The sequence below is a fragment of the Etheostoma spectabile genome, unplaced genomic scaffold (assembly GCF_008692095.1).
Source record: "Etheostoma spectabile isolate EspeVRDwgs_2016 unplaced genomic scaffold, UIUC_Espe_1.0 scaffold302, whole genome shotgun sequence".
Taxonomy (NCBI): domain Eukaryota; kingdom Metazoa; phylum Chordata; class Actinopteri; order Perciformes; family Percidae; genus Etheostoma; species Etheostoma spectabile.
In genome coordinates, this window is record NW_022605581.1 from 27,036 (window position 1) to 39,003 (window position 11,968).

General features: G+C 46.4%; 1 long non-coding RNA gene across 1 annotated transcript; it reads right to left on the minus strand.

Moving 5' to 3' along the window:
• Window positions 1–350: 350 nt before the first annotated feature.
• LOC116686059 (uncharacterized) lies at window positions 351–10,911 on the minus strand. The gene is made up of 3 exons (XR_004331138.1): window positions 10,901–10,911; window positions 3,347–3,353; window positions 351–399 (listed from the first exon to the last, which is right to left on the minus strand). It is a non-coding gene; the product is annotated as an uncharacterized LOC116686059 (long non-coding RNA).
• Between the last annotated feature and the right edge of the window lie 1,057 nt (window positions 10,912–11,968).

An 11,968-nucleotide genomic window follows, 5' to 3' on the forward strand; every position in this document is an offset into this window, starting at 1 on the left:
AGCACATTAAAAATGAAATTGAACGAATGTGTAGAACGGATTTGGAAATGCTGTGTCAATATGATGCATGCACACTACTTAAAAGAATGGCTTTTGCGAAAGACTGCGTGGCGATTCAAAGCCTGAAAAAATGGGTGTGAAACTCATCCAAATCTGATCCAACTTTATTTGTAAAGCACATGCAAAACAACCAGGTTGACCAAAGTGCTGGACATTAACATGATTATAACAGAAAAATAAAATGCAGAATACAACTCTCAAGCAGGTTTAAAGGCCAACGAACAACAGTGAGTTTAAAGTCGGAATTTAAAAATCGGAAGGCTAGGGGCCACGACTGACAGCGCTCCATCCCCCTATTTTAGAGCCGCGTTCTAGGGACAACAAGGAGTAGCTGGTCCGCTGACCTTGACGACCTCAGAGGAGCGTTGTAGTTCAGCGGTATACGCTGGGGCTCGACGATAAAGAGCTTTAAAAACACACAACAGAATCTTAAAATGGATTCTAAAGCAAACCGGTAGCCAATGAAGAGAGGCATGAACAGGTGTAATGTGATCTCGTTGGCGAGTGGCGGTAAGGAGTCGAACGGCAGCATTTTGAACCATTTGAAATCTAGAGAGGGAGCCCTGGTGAACACCTACATATAAAGCTCCACTGTAATCCAGGCGAGTTGCAATAAAAGCAGGTATAACCCTCTCAGAATCAGTGAAGGATAAAAATGGCTTCAGTTTGGTAAGCAAGCCTAAGTGGAAAGAAACAGAATCGATCTGCTTCTCTAGTTGAAACTCACTATCAAGGTTAGTCACCATGGACTTGATGTAGGGTGTCAGGGTACCCAGGTCCAGTTGGGAGGCGCCAGGAGCACTACTGGGTCTAAATATCATGACTTCAGTTTTACTTTCATTAAAATGTAAAAGGTTTAAAGCCATCCAGGCTTTTATATCAGGCTTGGGGTGGCAGTAGCTCTGTCCGTAGGGAGTTGGGCTGGGAACTGGAAGGTCTCTGGTTCAAGTCCCCGTACGGACCAAAGTAAGGTGGTGGACTGGTAGCTGGAGAGGTGCCAGTTCACCTCCTGGGCCCTGCAAAGGTGCTCTTGAGCAAGGCACCACACCCCTAACTGCTCGGGGCGCCTTTCCATGGGCAGCCCCTTCACTCTGACCCCTCTCTCCATTAGTGCATGTATAGGCCCTGAGCATGTGTGTGTAATTCAGGCCTGTGTGTAATAACAACAGAGTGTGAAGTGTAGTTTTCCCTTGTGGTATTAATAAGTTATATTAAAATAAATAAATTAAACTATGTCATGAAAACCATCAAGCAGTCTTTTTAGGAAATCAGCACCTTTACCTTTTATATAAGGAGATCTGTGAGTCGTCTGCATAGAATTGAATGCGACAGTCAAGTTACACAGTAACCAATTTGGCTCTGATATGTACACAGATTATATTTTGACATGCTTAAACATTTTAAAAAAGTACAAATGACTACATTCGCAAACTCGAGAATTCAAGAATTTTTTTCACATGTTCACAAAACGCTGATATGCAACCACAGGCTTTGGAAATGACATCATTTCAACAAGAGCAAACTCTTATTAACCCTTGTGTGACATAACAAGCTCTACTGCGATACAGCTCTCTGTCCATAACTTGCCTTGGTGCTGGGGCTGCTGACAGCTCTTTTAAGCAGCCACACTTCAACACATCGTCTGGGCTTTGTCCTGCAGCACCCCCGTTCAGAGAGAGGAAACAATCCATCAGTCTGCCACCGTGCAGCTCTGCGATCAAGAATTCCTCGTCCATATGCTTCTGTTATTAGCTAAGAAACAATCAGAAGATGCAACGAACTGCCAACAGGCACATGGAGGACGTATGGCATTTATCTATAAGAATGGGTGTATATATCATAAACTGATACTTGATTAATTTGACTTCTGTCCTCTTTTTTCTTGGCACAGGATGAACAGGAAAGACAAGAACCTGAATGCCATTCTGGGCTGTGAGGAAAGAGTGGAAAAAGAGCACATGCAGTGACTCATTTCAACCATACACACTGCTGTTTCGTCTGCATTTTCTCTCTTTTTCAGACTGTCACTCCATCACGTCTTCCTCTCTCTTTCCATCCGTCTCGTGTAAAATTGACTGGATAGCATTTCAGCTCGGCCTGTCGAAAGTCATTGAGCAGATCGCAAATCTACAGTAAATGGAAAAGGGCACTCAAACGCCCCGTTGTCCTGCCCTTCTTTTCCCAAACCACTGGCATATCAAATACAAGGCGCTGACTAATAGGTCGATGAGGAAATATGGCCCACGGGGGACACATATTATGGTTTTTAACCAAAGCCTCAAGATAAACACAACTCAAAAAAAATACCCATCCTTCCTTCCAAATTTCCCCTCAGACTCTTGCCCGAAAGCAAGGAGTACCTTTAAAACTGCTCTTTGCTATGATAAAAAAAATAACAGGACATGAGGTCGTAGCAACGCAATGCCAAGTTAAAAAAACAACAACTCAGAATCCAGTATGACCACAAGATAATGGCAAACGAAAATAGCTGACATCACTTCTCTGTATGTAACCAGAAGCAAAACCAATGGTGCAAACTGGATGCTGTACTGCTGATTGGGAAAATAATGTGTGTGTCTGTGTATGTCTGTCACATCCTTGGTGTGATGTCATACCAGTCAGTGGTGAGTAAAGAGGCTATAATCAATATTCTATAATCAGGCCAGTTGGTCCACACTGAAAGCCGTGGTCCCCAAAGGATGAAACCGAAAACCGTTGGGTGTTGGGTAAGGACAGACCAGTTGGAAAGAAGAAGGCTTATGATCGACGGGTATGATGGGTAGGTCTATCGGAAGCTCTTGTCCGGGGAGCTTGAAGACGTAGATGTGACGTGAGCAACCTGTCTAAAAGATGTAAGACTTCTGGTAGCTGTGCAAGAGAAATCCAAACCATACCTGATCTTGCAGAGACGGAGGTGCATGGTAGGAGATAACTTGGCACAGACGTACTAACTAACCATCCATCTTCATCCGCTTTATCCGGTATCGGGTCGCGGGGGCAGCAGCTCCAGTAGGGGACCCCAAACTTCCCTTTCCCGAGCCACATCAACCAGCTCCGACTGGGGGATCCCGAGGCGTTCCCAGGCCAGGTTGGAGATATAATCTCTCCACCTAGTCCTGGGCCTTCCCCGAGGCCTCCTCCCAGCCGGACGTGCCTGGACCACCTCCCTAGGGAGGCGCCCAGGCGGCGTCCTTACCAGGTGCCCGAACCACCTCAACTGGCTCCTTTCGACGCGAAGGAGCAGCGGCTCTACTCCGAGCTCCTCTCGGAGGACTGAGCTTCTCACCCGATCTCTAAGGGAGACGCCAGCCCCCCTCCTGAGGAAACCCATTTCGGCCGCTTGTACCCTGGATCTCGTTCTTTCGGTCATGACCCAGCCTTCATGACCATAGGTACTAACTAACATTCTAGTTAATCAAATTTAATTTACATATAGTATCAAGTCATAACAAGTTATCTTGAGACAGAGTAGACTACTGTAATTTACAAGGACACAACAATTCTAGTTGTCCCCCAAGAGCACGCAGCGCAACAGTAGCGACGGAAAAAAAACACCCTTTTAGGAAGCAACCTTGGACGGACCCAAGCTATTGGGAGGCGTTGTCAGACAAGATCTTTAAAATGAATGGTGGCAATAACAGTCACGGTAAAAGATAATAGATGCAAAGTTATTTTGCTGTCAAAAGTGCGCCAAAATGAATGGCGGTCAATGAGACGTTAACGGCGGGTGACGGCTTAACGGCGGAAAAATGGCGCCGTAGGAGATCCGCGTGGAGAGGAGAGGCAACACGACCTGACCCCCCGCCAGGGGGCACTGGTGATACGTGCTGTGGCTGGCGAAGCCCGTGACGTCATGACGCCCCGGGGGATCGGGAAGGGCCAGAGGCCCGGTGGTTGCAACAGAGGCTAGGAAGAACCGGTACAATGCAGTACTGCTGTCATTGAGGTATTGTTGAAGGCGGGCCACGTTCCAGTCTCTTATATCGGGTGTCATCTGTGGGGGTAGAGACGGCACCGCCACGGAGGAGGGCGAGCAGGAAGGCTGATGACGAGGAGAGGGTAGACGCCAATCCCCGCGGCTCCGATTTCCCGACCTTACAGACTGAAGGGGAAAAAGCCTGAGAGCTGCTGAAAGCTGAAGCTGAAGCCGCCGGGGGGAGAGGAGATCCGGGCGAAGCTGAGGCATGGCAACCGCGGACCGCAATCAGCGCCGCTGAGACATTTGACGGGATCCGACTGCTGCGGCATGACTGAAACATACCCTGTTTCTAATAGATCGTCGTTGACATCAGGTGAACGTAGCTACAGCTTCGGATCCACTAAGAGCGTGGAACGCTGACCCTCCTGCGTCAAGCAATCAGAGACACGAGCCTGGCTACGCCGCACGGTATATGTAGGTTTGTCTGGTGATTAGAGGTGGGGTTTAGGCGTGGCCCTGCTCCCGAACCTAAAATGAACTTCATTTAGCATCGAAATAGCCAAATATTGTCTTTATAGGTTGGTGGAGACCAAAAATGGAGCTAAAAAGAGAGCTAAAATTAAACTCAGGTGTCACACATCTATAAATGAATGATAATGTTGCTCCGTATCTGCTGGATGTGCAAATATTTGTAACACGTACAGCCTTAAAACATGTTTCAAGTCTTCAAGTCTTTAATGTTGCGTGAACGGCTATCCACGAGTGGCAAAAAGGGGCCGCTAAATCAGATGATCCAGGCTTTAAACTACTGTTTAGAGAGCAGTTTTATGATACGGCCTACATGACGGTTATGTACAGCACATAAAACTGAAAAGAATGTCCACGTCTTGAAGTCTGTGGGTAGCGATTGCACAGGGAAATGTCAAATTACACATGATATGGAATAACAGGGCTTGTGCAATGATGATATGCTGCTGCTCGTCATGGGAGCCTGTATCTGTGTATCTGAGGGTATTGTGGGTAATGGGTTGTGTGTGTGTGTGTGTGTGTGTGGGTGTAAGAGGAAAAGCTAGTGGGAGAGAGACAGAGAAAGAGAAGAGAGAAAAGGAATAGAAACTGCATGTGTGTGTGTGTGTGTGTGTAAGTGTAATAGAGACTACGTTAGCATGCCAAGTAATACAGCATTCCCCTAAATCCACTTTGAAGAAAGTTCATATTGCAAAACTCACGCCTTGGGCAATGTTTCTTTATAGTTCTGTTGAAATGTGGAAATTACATCCAGTTTCTCTTTCACAGTTTACAAAACAAAATCGAGCGAGCGCACGCTCATGGAAAGAAACGTCATGCGTCCTCCTTAAGGTTAGTGTCATGTCAGAGCTTGCCCAGGTGATGGAGAGAGGGAGAGGAAAAATTTGGATGCATGACTGAAGAGTAAACGCACAGGAAGAGAGCTGCAATGGATCACTGCACCCCCCCCCCCATCCCATCCCGCTCCCACATTAAAAAAAAGAACCTCTACCCTGTTTTCACAGGAGCTTTTGGGCTTCCAGCTGTCTAAATATGCTACTGTAGTGAACTCCCTACCAGAGGTGTTTGCACCGTTACCATAAAAAAAGAAAATCCATGAGCATGCTGCCCCATAATAACACCCAGCATTACTTCTTTCGATCTAGATTCGCTTTGTTGTACTTTGATCGAAAGTAGAAGAAAGAGACAGGAAAAATATCCTGTGAAATGTGTGTAAATACATGTTGGTATAGACATTAATTAGAAGAGAGAGAGAAGAAGGGAGAGCAAGCACCGACTTCTCAAAACCTGAAACGTTTGCAGCCTTTAAAGCTCAAGAGCAGCATCTTGTGTCAGGGAGACAAAACTACAAGTACTGTACCTTTAACCCTCATGTTGTCCTCATTAGAGGATGGATACCTGACCCGAGCCCGACGGGACCCGACGGGCCGGGCCGGGTTCGAACAGAATTTTAGAAAGGATGCTCGGGTTCGGGTCGGGCTCGGTCACATCAGCGCGATAAAGGCGTTGAACATTTTGAATTTAAAACAGCTGATTATGTAGGTAACCAATGGGCCTGTTCCACCTGATGCAAATGTTCGTTTTTGGATTAAAATAAAGGTCAAATATTACCCTGACATCCGTCTTCCTGTGTGCGGAGGTTTGTTAAACTAGCTGTGACAACGAAAGACGTGCGTCATAAGCTCCATGTGCCGCGCAACGATGGAAGAAAAGAAAAAAAGAAGTTGGCCGCAGGAGATTTAAAAACTATTGAAAAACGAAGAAAGTCGCTGTGTGGAAGTGTTTCTACATAGTTTGCAATGCTCGAGAGTGATGGACCTGTTGGTTCTGTTCAATGGAAGGTTTCCCAATGCCTTCCTACAGTTGCTTAATGAAAGCGGCTTTCCACACAAACAAACGTACACGTGTCATTAGTATGAGAAACAAATGCGATTTTAACTGTGTCGGGCTCGGACCTAAATATCTTAATGCCTGTCGGGCTCGGGTCGGGCTCGGACAGAAAAATCCGGCCCGATCCGCACTCTAGTCCTCATGTTGTCCTCATGTTGTCCTATATCAATGTTCTTTTTAACTACCCAAAATAACATGATTGATTCCACCCAACGCTCTTTGGCAAGTACAAATCTCTACTTTCATTCATTTTGGGGCGTCTTTAATTTTATAGCATTTGAAAAACAAAGTGAAGTGTTGTTGAAATAGTATTGAGTAAAAGTTGACATATTCCAGTCTGTGATTATCATCAACATCCATTCCTTTAACTTTAGTCTCAATAATTCCTAATTTCTGCCTTTCTAACTCAAACATTAGATATCATTTCCTATAAATGAGGTTCATTGAGCAAAAGTTCCCAAAATAAACTAAAGTTGACAAGTTAATGTTACGTAGTGTTGAAAATTCGCAAAATAAAAGTTCAAATAAATGACAAACATTGGGGAAAAAAAGCAAAAAAAGTTAAGAAAAAGTTAAAAAAAACGATCAACAAGGTGTTGATTTTTCAATTTTGACGGGAAGACAACACGAGGGTTAAAGGCCATCTCAACAGGTTGTAGGGACAAAAGAGAACTTTACAGAGAGGTCAGAAAAAGGTCTGAGCCCCAAATATCAGTTTCAATTTAGACACACACACACACACACACACACACACACACACACACACACACACACACCACACACAACGGGAGGTGCAGCAGAATAAAGACGAGACATGTCTGGAGCGTTTGGGGTGGTCCAAGGTTTACATAAACCCATAGCTTCTGGCATCAGACACACAATAAGGAGGGGGTTAAAATAAATCCTTACCCCCCCCCCATAGGCCGAGCTGACATATCCAAACATAACACAAAGATGTACACACATTTTAAATCAGTAGCTGGTGCTGTACAGACACTTTGTCATCAAATTCTTCTTGCAAACATTGATGTACTAAGGATATGTGTGTGTGGTGTGTGTGTGTGGGTGTGTGTGTGTGTGGGTGTGTGTGTGTGTGTGTGTGTGTGTACTTGTGTTAGCTACATTTTGTGGGACCAAAAACTGGGACTAACAGTATACTTATGGGGTCCTGACAGCTTTGTGGGGACAAAATGCTGGTCCCCTTAACGTTAAAGGGCTGTTTGAGGAATAAGACTTGGTTTTAGGATCAGGGTTAGAGTTAGGTTATGGTTAGGGTGAGGGTGGGGTTAAGGTTAGGCATTAGTGGTCTGGTTAGGTTAGGGTGGGGAAGGGTTAAGGTTAGGCTTAGTTGTCTGGTTTGGGAGGGGGGTGGGGTTAAGGTTAGGCATTAGTTGTCATGGTTATGGTTAGGGTGAGGGGGGGTTAGGTAGGCATTTAGTGTCATGGTTAGGGTTAGGGTGAGGGTAAGGTTAGGTAGGGATTTAGTTGTCATGGTTATGGTTAGGGTGAGGTGGGGGTTAAGGTAGGCATTTAGTTGTCATGGTTATGGTTAGGGTGAGTGGTGGGAAGGTAGGCATTAGTTGTCATGGTTATGGTAGGTAGAGGTGAGGGTTAAGGTTAGGCATTAGGTTTGATGTTAAGGTTAGGGTAAGGGGCTAGGAATGATTATGTCAATGACTGGTCCCCACAAAGATAGTGAGACACACTGTGTGTGTGTGCGTGTGTGTGTGGTGTGTGTGTGGTGGTGTTGTGTGTGGTGGGGTGTCAGACAGGAGACCAGGCTGAGCTCATCTAGAAGGGCTTCACTCTACGCCTCCCTCTAATCGGTGTCTACTGCAGCGTGCCGCCATGCAATTGAGGGTAAAACAGCGCCAGGCCTTCAAACCTCACCCTCATCACCACCTCCACCTCCCACCCATCACTCCATCATCTACAGCGAGTGAAAGATGGAGTATAAGAGCAGCACCTCACCCCCCCCCCCAATCATTATCCCAGTGAGGTCATTCAGAAAAGCTGATCGGGAGAAATGATGCTCGTTTGCTTGTGGTTCGACCTGTAAAACCCAAGGCGCCACAAATCATAACCTAACAGCAGACAGGGCATTCTTAACGTAGGAAATAGAAAAAGTGAAGACGTTTCATCGGGGGGGGGGGGGGCACGGGGGGACAATGCAACACGAATAGTTGTCTTTAGTCAACTAACACCCTGGCTCCCGGCCCGAGGCCTCCGGGCAAGGTTTTCATCGCGAGACCTTCACCGAGCGCTCCAGGCTCGTAAATCTAGAAGCTTCAATGCTGCGCTAGGTCACCTTTCATTGTGATTTGTGTGGGGTGGGGGGAGGAATCCAGGAAGCTTGCATGCATGTTGTGGGAGGAAGCACATCCTTAAAAGCCCCAGATGATGGTTGATACAGGACTAATAGATATGATTTTTTTGTAAAGATCTGTATCTCTTTCAAATTTAATTTGTTTATGATCCCCAGTGGGGAAATTACAATTTACACTACACACAGGCCAGAAATACGCACACACGTCAGAGTGGGTGGGATGCCAGTGCTGGACCATTGGTTGGGGGGGGGGGGTGCACAGTGCCTTGCTCAAGAGCATTTAGCCCAAGTAGCATCTCTCCAGCTACCAATCCACACGCCATACCGGGACTTGAACCGGCGACCTTCTGGTTCCCAACCCAATTGACTACAGACTGAGCTTCTGCAGCCCCCTTTCTCGCTGCAGGTCTTACTGTTTAAAGAATATTCAAAAAGAAAAACCCTACGTAAAAGCATAATTAGGACGTATACCAACGGTTAGGAAAAAAATAACACACACACACACATGCTTAAATCCTGATCATCACACATGGATTTTGACCCCTTTTGCTGGGCTTAAAATCTCAGCTTCTCCCCCCAAAAAAGCATGGTGTGCATCTGGGAAGCATCTTTGGAATTAGTACCACGCTGCCGGATAAATGAGAAAAAGGCCCCGGTTTGTCGAAAGCCTCCGTGGTTTCGACGCTCGTGCTCGAATCGGAGAACGGGCCGTGCTCCCAATCAGGCCGAGAGCACGGGTAAACCTCATGCATCAGCACTCAGAAGCAAGAGCAATTAAACCCCGACCACAGTGGAGATGCTGTACAACGGAGAGGGGAACATGTATCTGTGGAAGACCACAAGGCCATGTCATCTAAAAAACAAGCTTCCTCTGTTTATGGTGAAGGCGTAACGCTGATTACGAGACACTGAATATCCCTTAAACGCATCATGTGCGCTCCTCATCTGGGGAAATGTTCCCCGGCAATAACTCAATTTTTCCTTCGGTTGCTTTGACAGTTGCTTGGCGGAGGTCTTTGTGTACTTTGGATTTGTGAGAACAGCTGTAGCTTTGTAATCAGACAACACAAACTCAGCTTCATTAGCAGTAATGCTCTCTAGAGCCCGGCAGATACCGATGAAAATGTTTGGTTGTTTAAAAAATCTGATATATCTGCTGATATTTATTTGAAAAAAATAAAAGAGTAGTAGTTAAAAGAGTAGTTATTTGTTGTTATTTATGAGTCCTCACGAAAATAACATGATAATAATTTAAATTACTGTCACAACAGAGCATCAAAAATATATTAAAGTTCTGATAAATAAAATGTAGAAAAATACAAACTTAAGATATGAAACTTACGTTGCACGGTGGACAGACCATGCAACGCCATCACTAACAGGGACGTTGTAGAGCGTCCTCGGTGGACAGGGACTATACCGCCATAACTAACAGGGGACGTTAGTAGAGCGTCCTCTCCGGTGGACAGACCATGCAACGCCCAATCACGAACGGGACGTTGTAGAGCGTCCTCTGGTGGACAGACCATGCAACGCCATCACTAACAGGGACGTTGTAGAGCGTTCCCGGGGACAGACATGCAACGCCATCACTAACAGGGAGTTGTAGAGCGTCCTCTGGTGGACAGACATGCAACGCCATCACTAACAGGGACGTTGTAGAGCGTCCTGGTGGACAGACCATGCAACGCCTCACAACAGGGACGTTGTTAGAGCGTCCTCCGTGGACAGAATGCAAAGCCATCACTAACAGGGACGTTGTAGAGCGTCCTCCGGTGGACAGACTATGCTAACGCCATCACTAACGAGGAACGTTGTAGAGCGTCCTCTGGTGGAAAGACATGCAACGCATCACTAACAGGGACGTTGTAGAGCGTCCTCTGGTGGACAGACTATGCAACCATCACCTAACGGGACGTTGTAGAGCGTCCTCTGGTGGACACTGCAACGCCATCACTAACAGGACGTTTTAGAGCGTCCTCGGTGGACAGACCATGCAACGCCATCACTAACAGGGAGTTTAGAGCGTCCTCGGTGGACAGACCATGCACACGCCATCACTAACAGGGACGTGTAGAGCGTCCTCCGTAGTCTGGTGGACGACCATGCAACGCCATCACTAACAGGGACGTTGTTAGAGCGTCCTCTGGTGGGACAGACCTATGCAACGCCATCACTAACGGGGATTGTAGAGGTCTCTGGTGGACAGACCATGCAAGCCATCACTAACAGGGAAGTTGTAGAGCGTCCTCGGTGGACAGCCATGCAACGCCATCACTAAAGGGAGTTGTAGAGCGTCCTCTGGTGGACAGACTATGCAACGCCATCACTAACAGGGACAGTTGTAGAGCGTCCTCTGGTGGACAGACCATGCAACGCCATCACTAACAGGGACGTTGTAGAGCGTCCTCGGTGGACAGACCATGCAACGCCAATCACTAACAGGGACGTTGTAGAGCGTCCTGGTGGACAGACTATGCAACGCCATCACTAACAGGGACGTGTAGAGCGTCCTCTGGTGGACAAGACCTGATGCAACGCACCATCACTAACAGGGACGTTGTAGGATGCGTCCTGATGGTGGACGATGAGCCATCACTAACAGGGACGTTGTAGAGCGTCCTCTGGTGGACAGACCATGCAACGCCAACACTCATAACATAACAGAATCATTTCTTTTTCTCCAGTTATTTGTCTTTTTTTTGTCTTTTTTTTTATTGGCCAATAGAAATGCCGATACCGATAGTCGGTAAAATATATTGGTTGGGTTCTAATACTCTCACTGAAATCGTTCCAATAGGCAAACAATCCTAACATAAAGAGGAGTAATGTTATACCTCATTGTCATTAGTTATTATTATTCTACCCCATGACTACTGCACTTCTATGGAGATTCTTGCACAACGTTTTTTTGACATCCATCTTCTGTCTTCTCCCCTAAGAAAAAAAAACGTCCATGTTTGTGTCCTTTCAATCTTTCAACAAGCTACCAGAGATGCGGAGTTGAACACAAGCCGAGGACCGTAAAACCCTTACAGAATACAATTTGCAGACTGGCAAGCTCACTGGTTGATGCCCTGCAGAAGATTAGGGAGTGTGTGTGAGAGTGCATGAGAGACTCACATGAATCCTAACCTGCAACCTACAGAGATCCTTAAATGACTGGGAGAGTTACTTGAAATCAAAGGCTTGGGTCCGTGTTGTCGAACCATTCGGTGTGAGTTTGCCGTCTCGTGTTGCGAGCG